Source organism: Erpetoichthys calabaricus, chromosome 11, assembly GCF_900747795.2.
Source record: "Erpetoichthys calabaricus chromosome 11, fErpCal1.3, whole genome shotgun sequence".
Lineage (NCBI taxonomy): Eukaryota > Metazoa > Chordata > Cladistia > Polypteriformes > Polypteridae > Erpetoichthys > Erpetoichthys calabaricus.
The window spans coordinates 46,914,606-46,923,371 of NC_041404.2; positions in this window are offsets into that span (position 1 = coordinate 46,914,606).

Sequence of the window (8,766 nt, forward strand, 5' to 3'; positions counted from 1 at the left end):
GCTCAAAGTGCTTTATATGATGAAGAAAGACAAAAAAGGCAAAATAAATAAGAATTAAAATAAGGGAATACTAATTAGCATAGAATAAAAGTATGGTCCGATGGCCAGGGAGGACAGAAAAAAAAAAAAAAAAAAAAACTCCAGACGGCTGGAGAAAAAAATAAAATCTGCAGGGGTTCCAAGGCCACAAGACCACCCAGCTCCCCGTGGGCATTCTACCTAACATAAATGACCTCACAATCAGTGCTCATTGTATTCAGGGTTCTCATGGAAGAATTTGAACTAATGCCCACCTGAGAGAGTAACCACGGAGCACACAGCCTTTTTATATATGATAACTCTTTTCCATTGTTTTTCTGTTATTCTTCGCTTGTTCTTTGTAGTCTGCGCCCTTCATTGTATCCTAATAGTGACAAATAAAAACAGGCAAAGCAGACACCCAGGTGAACAACACTAAATGACGAAAGGCTGCAACTATTTCAATGTCAGACCCACGAATCCAACTTAAGTTCTTTGGCGTTTTACCCGCGCGTCTCGTATAATCATCAGACCTGAGGATGACTCGGGCTGTAAAAGTGCCAACAGCGTTAGTGCAGAGCGTGGCTCGGGGAACAGACAAGCCGTGTCTTGCATAAGCGACAGGCCCGAGTGTTATCCGGGCAACAGTGCACGCACGTTTTGTCCTAGCCTCATAATGGCGTCTTGTAAGAAAGGTTTTTCTGCAGCCCAGGGGCCACATGCATAACTCCGTGCGTAGAATTCACACTAAAACATGGCGTAAGAACAAAAGCGGAAATGTTCATACGCACAAAAAAATCCAGATGCATAAATCTGTGTGTTCACCAACTTTCACGTTCTTCCGCTCCGTAAATCCCGGTTAGCGTGAAAAGTAATGCATCTGTTCCGCCCCAACTCCTCCCAGAATTATGCCTCTTTGAATATGCAGATTAGTATAAATATTGCTTAGGCTCAGCATTCTGTGAAAAGGCAATGGCAAAAGCACAGGGGAAAATAGAAGAAATTCAGCGAAAACCAAGTGGAGGCAAAGAAAAACATACTTTTTGTTGGTTTTAACAGTGATATATACAACAAAAGGAAGCTGATTGAGTGACATAGGGTGTCGGAGAAACTTGAAAGCTCAAGTTCACACAGTCACACAGTGCCTGAAATATAAAAGAAGTTGCCACATATCAAAGTCGCTGTGAAGACGCGAGTCGTAGCCCACTGTCTTGATTGTCACATGAAAGCTTATTATGGTACAGAGAAAAGAAAAAAACATAGACACACAGTGAGAAAAATGCTCAATGTCAACTTTAATCTCAAAATTTCCACTTTAATCATGTAGTTTATTTTGTCATTAAAGTAGAACATCATAAACTTCATCTTAAAATTGTTTATTGCTTAATTTCTCAAATCCCATCGTAACTAAAGTAGCACGTTAAATGCTTTGTTTTGTATTTGATCTTCTGTGTGCTCTATGTGTGTGAATCACTACGTGCATCTTAAACAGGCTTTCTCTTTCTCCGACAGGACACAGAATCCATTACATTCGTGATATTACAGCTCTCTGAATAATTAAAATACTGAGATGTGTACTTGATATCATTTTCATGATGATAGAAGTTAAAGCATGTTATTTAACATGGTAACACGGTGGCACAGTGATTGTTCATTCCTCATGCAAGATGCTTGTTGCGCCATGCGTGACCTTCGATGAAATAATTTATTGTAGAAGTACTGTCTCTTTCAAACGTACTAACCCCCAATTCCTGTCCTTACTTTCTTTCTCCAAACACCCAATCGCCACACAATCAGCTCTGTAATAGACGTTAAGCCATCTGTAAGCTTAGCACTCTGATTCTTCAAAAGGAAGAATTTAAGGAACATTGAAATATCTTTGTAGTACATGTTTAATTATTCTATCCATCTATCCTTCCAGTGTTGCGCCATCCCCAGCAAGAATACAGCGTGAGGCAGGAACAATCTGTGAACGGGGTGCCAGCTCCTTGCTAGCGCTGCAACACTGTGTCCTCACATGTTTAATTATTAACAACTAGACAAAGAACCCGTTTCGACAACGTAAGATGAAACGGGCACGAGTGGAATAGTAATAAGTATAAGCACCACAAACCTGATACAGGTGTATTGAATGAATACGTAATTAGGCCTCAAGCTGTAGTCGAAATCGCCTTTCAGGCCTCTAGAGCTTTAATCGAAGTCGCCTTTCTCTTTGAATTTTCATGGCCATAAATCCGCCGCCTGCCGCGATGTCGGCCTTGTAAGGTTTTTCGGGCAGCTGCGAAGAAGGCGACTGCGCATTTGGCTTCGGACGTGCACAGAAGGCAACTGCGCGTTCGGCTTCGGACAGACGTGAGTGAGTGAGTGAGTGAGTAGACTGGCGAATTATATATAAGATATAGATTATTTAAATTAAGTTAAAGTTTTATCTTTTGTCAGAGGAGGCTGGGGGACAGAACCAGTCGGGACGCCTGGAAGGACCAGGAGGTAGCTTATATGTCCCCCGGGCCACAAGGGGGCAACCGCCCTGGATCTTGAGGAGACCACGGGAAAGGAGCAGGGAGGCTCAACCCCACTGGGGCCCGTGGCCACCACCAGGGGGCGCCCCGAGCCTCATAGAGCCCGGGAAACAGGCACTTCCGCTACACCTGGGAAGGTGGAGGAAGATCCTTCCAGGGACTCCCGTAGTGCTTCCGGGTGCAAGGGCAGCACTTCCACCACACCAGGAAGTGCTGCCGGAAGAGTGTCATCAGGCACCTGGAGCACATCCAGTTGAGAATTAAAGGGGCCACCTCCCTACAATCGGGGAGCTGGAGTCGGGAGTGGGAGTAGGACGAAGCTCCCGTGAGGAGAGGAAAGGCGGCCCACGGACATTGTTGGGAGTGATTGGTGCTGGGGGCACTGTGTGTTGTGCAAGAACTGTGTAAATACACGTGTGGTTTATAAAGAAGTGGTGTCTATCTGGTGGTGTTCAGACCCGGGTTTCACACTGTATAATATAATAAACATATTTTGCTGCATTTCATCTTAAAAATGATATCATCATCATATTTAAATACACGCTTTATAATGTGGCTCAGATTGTGCAATATTATAATTGTATCGCAAGTTTACAGTGAGGTAATTGTACAGTACTTATAAGTACAAACAGTTCTACAAGGATCACTTGATGGACTGATTAATTGCATTTATATTTCTTGGGATGAAACTATTTGTGAACCGCGAGGTCCGTACAGGCTCTGAAGCGTTTGTTGTATGAGAGCAGTTCAAATAGAGAGCATGGCTGAGGCAGCATGTGCTTGATGCTGTATACTGATAATTCTCTTTCCGATCAGCTGCTGTACAGCTGTGGTTCAAACTCAGATACAGTGATATAAATACTCTGAGTGGTGCAGTGAGAGTAATATGGAAAAAGATGATCCGATGTGGCAACACCTAATGGGAGCAGCTGAAAGAAAAAGAAGAAGGTGCAGTGAGAGTAACAATGCTAAAGCAGCTATGGTATTTAGAATAGTTTGACCATTCCGTGGACCATTATATTGTTACAGGTTAATTGCAATCAGATGCATTAAACTAACAAACAGTGTATAAAGCCACGTCAGGGATGTGGATCTAAAAAAAGAAAGGGAAAACACAATGGAACAGTAGCACTGTTTTGACGCTAGGTGCCTCCAGTTTGCAAAACCGAGCTGAGATCTTGCGTATGGCAGTGTTTGGGCTACCGTGGAAATGTGCGTGGCTTTACAGCAAGTTTAGGTTTTATACATCATGATTTGAGCGTGGAAACGGGCTTACGCAATATTTTTGTGCGTACGCTCCGTTTATACATGAGGCCCCAGGTGTTGCCCGCTCTTGACAGTGATACACAAGCAGTAAGTCTATCTTCAGGCAGTGAAATTGAAACGGACAGTGAAATCTAAAGGGATTCTGGGAATACGAAAGTGGCACTCGTGTCAATTGCACATATGCAGTGTGCTGTTCAAAAGCTGATCAGTCTGGAAAGGAAATCCACAAGGAATCACACTACTGTACTATTGTCTCGACGGTGATGTTGTATTGTGTATTTCACTGTGCTTCAAAATATACTGCACAAATGACACATTTTGACAGATTATACAGTATTAGCATTATTTTTATCATTATTATTATTATTATTGGTGTCATTATTATCCTTTCTACACTTCTGACTTTGTACTTTTATTTTGTTGCGCTTTTTACAGTAGAAAGATGAGATTTAATAAATATGTTATTTTTCAAGCCAGAAAACGATTTTTACATGTTTTTTCGAGTAAAAAATGTAACCATAAGGAGGTTAATAAAAGGATGTGTCTTTGTGTCTGTCCAGTTGCTGTGTCTCTGTCATTCCAACAGATGGTGCAAAACCAACATTTTTAGTAATAAAATACTTTGCACATGTCATTCCAACAGATGGTGCATCACAAATCTTTCATACAAATGGCATTTCACATTGCATGGTGCACTGCAAACGTTAACGCTGAGGTTTACATTGACCATGTAGATTTCAAACCATCTTAGATAGGTAGCACAGCTAGTTAGTAAAAAATGGATTAAATACCCACAACACCTGGAAAAGCAGAATGAAAATCAGAATAAAAATATTGTTAAAAAGGAAAAACAGAAAAAAATACATTAACCCTGTATAGCTACTTAGTACATTGTAATAAAAATTATCAAACTTAGTTTTGTAATTTCATCATTGACATTTTTCTTCACACAGAGAACCACAGACATAAGGAATAAGTAACCAAGTAGTGTGGTAGACAGTAGGACTTGAGGGTCTTTCAAATCTCGACTTGATGTTATTTTAGAAGAATTAAGTGGACAGGACTGGTCAGCTTTGTTGGGCTGAATGGCCTCTTCTTGTCCAGATTGTTCTAATAAAAAGCCTTTTATTGACTCTGTCACTGGTAGTTGTGTCTGAGGTTTGGTGCTCCGTGTTGCCCCAAACACTGGCCACAGTATATATTGGTTGTCATTTTGTGAAATTTAGTTAATTTCTGAGTTGGTGTTATGGTGTCAGACACATGTCAGTTCAGTGTCTCTAAAGTTTGCAATGCATGTGTTTAGTTTTGAAACTGCTGAGGTATTTTGAAAAGGTGAGGGGAACGGCTGAGATTCATCCAAACGATGTCCATTTATTTCAATTTGACACAGGTGGACTTTTTTAATAGGTGCATCTTTTAATATTATGTGCTTATTTTCTTTTTTTTAAATGTTATATCTCCAATTTATATTACTTATTTACTCCTCACCTATGATCTCAGGCTGCTGCCAGTAATCACTTGCTGAACGGTGACCCCTGCCTCCTCCATCTGCCAGCTCGCTTATTCCACCTGCGTATTTATTTTAATATGCCTGCTTTTGCAGTACCAGCCAGAGGACAAAATTTCTTTATCATAATGGAAGAAATCCTGGATAGCCAGGGTGACCTGATCTCAACACACGCACTCAGGCCAAAAAAAACTCACTGCCAAAGTTAGTAAGGCTAACAAGAACAAGTGACCTTTTTTCAGTTTTGTAACTGAAAGCAGAAAAGTACCCTTTGAGAGCATTAACATTTAATGAAGTGAGCGGACTCCATGGGGTCATGGCAACAGTAGGTAAAATGCCCAAAAGACCTTTGTGGAATTAATGAAACATTTAATCCTATTACTATAAACCTCATGGCTGCCATTGAAGGTGCGCAGTACCAACTCCATGTGGAGCCGAAAAATAGTTGGAAAGGAATGGCAACACACAGGTAGATAGAAAGAGAGAGAGAGAGAGAGATAGATATGAAAGGCACTATATAATAGATAGATAGATGTAAAAGGCACTATATGATACATAGATAGAAAGAAATACATAAAAGGCACTATATGATAGATAGATAGATAGATAGATAGATAGATAGATAGATAGATAGATAGATAGATAGATAGATAGATAGATAGATAGATAGAAAAAGACATGACAGGCACTATATGACAGATAGATGGGGAGATAGATGTGAAAGGCACTATATAATAGATAGAAAGAAAGAGATGAAAGGCACTATATGATACATAGATACATAGAAAGAAAGAAAGACATGAAAGGCACTTTATGACAGATAGATGTAAAAGGCACTATATGATAGATGAAAAGATGTGAAAGGCACTATATGACAGATAGAAAGAAAGACATGAAAGGCACTATATGATAGATAGATAGTTATATTGATAGATAGAAAGAGAAAAAGACACAAAAAGCACTATATGATACATAGTTAGAAAGAAAGACATGGAAGGCACTATGTAACAGATAGAAAGAAAGAAAGAAAGAAAGAAAGAAAGAAAGAAAGAAAGAAAGAAAGAAAGAAAGAAAGAAAGAAAAAGACATGAAAGGCACTATATGACAGTTAGATAGATGGGGAGATAGATGTGAATGTCACTATATAATAGATAGAAAGAAAGAGATTAAAGGCACTATATGATAAACAGATAGAAAGTGTAGCAGTAGAGGCGTGGAGCCACCTCTAACAGCCTCAGGTACCACTCTGATGACCAGGTGAAAGTATGAATAATATTTATTTTACTATTACACAGTGCACCAAGCACCCTCCACTCCACACTCATAAATCGCAGTTCTCTCACTAAACCAATACAATCCTCCACTCCCAGACACTTCGCCCTCCTACCTCCCAGCTCAGCTCAGTGTTCTGGGCTTCCCATAGCCCCTGACCCGGAAATGGTTCCTGGCCAAACCCACAAGTCCATTTTCCTTCCGGGTCAGGGCAAACAGTCCTTTTCTTCATCCCGGGAGCACGTCGTTCCTTCTGGACACGTGATGCTGACGCACTCCCGGGTTATAGGGCACACAAGAGCCCACTAGCCCCCCTACAGCGACTCCCGGTGGTCCCCAAGGTATCCAGCAGGGCTGTGTATAGAAACTACAAAGTCCATGAGGCCCTGCTGGAACTCGGGGCACCATCATGCTGTCTGGAGGGCTCCTCCTAGCGGCCTGGGGGTGGCGACCAGAGTCCGTAGCCGGTCGTCCATCACAAAAGAAAGAAAGAAAGAGAAAGAAAAAGAAATGAAAGGCACTATATGACAGTTAGATAGATGTGAATGTCACTATATAATAGATAGATAGATAGATAGATAGATAGATAGATAGATAGATAGATAGATAGATAGATAGATAGATAGATAGATAGATATGAAAGGCACTATATGATACATAGAAAGAAAGAAAGAAAGAAAGAAAGAAAGAAAGAAAGAAAGAAAGAAAGAAAGAAAGAAAGAAAGAAAGAAAGAAAGAAAGAAAGAAAGAGAAAAAGAAATGAAAGGCACTATATGACAGTTAGATGGGGAGATAGATGTGAAAGGCACTATATGATAGATAAAAGGTAGATATGGAAGGTGCTATATAACTAAGTGATAGATAAGGAAAGCACTTCATAACTAAATAACAGATGGATAGAGGAGGCACTACATAATTAACTGTAGATAATGTAACGTCAAGGGGGTGCCATTGAGCCCCAAACCACAGACTCAATAGTACCCAACACCTTTCCAATTGAGCATCAGCCAAATCAACATAAGACGTTTTTCTCTTCTTCTTTCCTCCTAGTGAGTTGTGCCCGCTGCCTATCGACTTTGACGCTCTGAAGAGATGCGTCGGAGTTCTTTTAAAACGGATCAGAGAATGCTGCCGGTGTTGCAGTGGTGGTCATCTGGAAGAATTCCAGGTTGTACAGAACCCAGGACAGTCTTCCCCCGACAGGACCCTCTGGTGGCACCCAAGGATCCCAACAGGATTGCTCTTCTGTACACTAACTCCTATGCAACCTGCCGCCTATTGTGTGGGGGAATGAACAGACCCTGGTATCCATGTTTGCCCAGTTTTCCTGTAGCTGTGCTGTCTTATTTCAGTTAATTGCAGAACTAAACTGACCTCCATGTGTTTGCGGTGTGGATGACAGGTGCATCATAGAGTCCCAAACCCTGGACTCAACGGACACGAACACGGTCATGGGTTCAAATGCAGTGTTTTTTAAATTTCTTTGAATACCTTTACAGATCCTGTAGAATCTGTTCCATATGCAGGTGAGTCCTTCCTCTTTCTCCCAACTCCTCTTCCTCCATGCAAATTTTGTCCTCTGACTCCTACTCCCTGATGTACTTCTGGTGTTTGGACAATGTAAAAAAAAAAGAAGTTAATTTGATAAACTTTTAAAAATATGTGACATGGGCCTCATTTTACATTTCTCTCAGCTCACTTCTGTTGGCAGTGCAGCAGCAGCAGCCCTTTCATGGTGCATTGCAGTTTCTTCAAATATTGCCAGATTTACCAACTGTTCCCAGCCTGTTAGTGACCTTTCCAAATTATGGCACACAGCCTCTGAGTAAAGCATCCAGATGGCACCCTTCATGTGGACACTTCACTGGGCTCTGCTTCTTCCTAAAGGGTCGTTTGCATGACAGGTGAGGGGTTAAGAATCAAGCAGGGCTCAAATTTCGAGATATTTATTTCCTCCAAATATATGTCATTTAGGGTTTTCTGAATTAAACTAAGGCCATTTTTTAAAAATATATGTGCTTTGTAAAAATGAATTGTTCATCAATTATAAACCATGCTTATCCAGTTCCAGCCAAAGCCTGCTGCATAGCTTCTTTGTTAATTTGTAGATTTGCTCTGGTTTTGTAACTTGTTGACCATCATGGCTGGCTTGTGGGGTCAGGTGACAAGGCGAGTGCGTCAGAT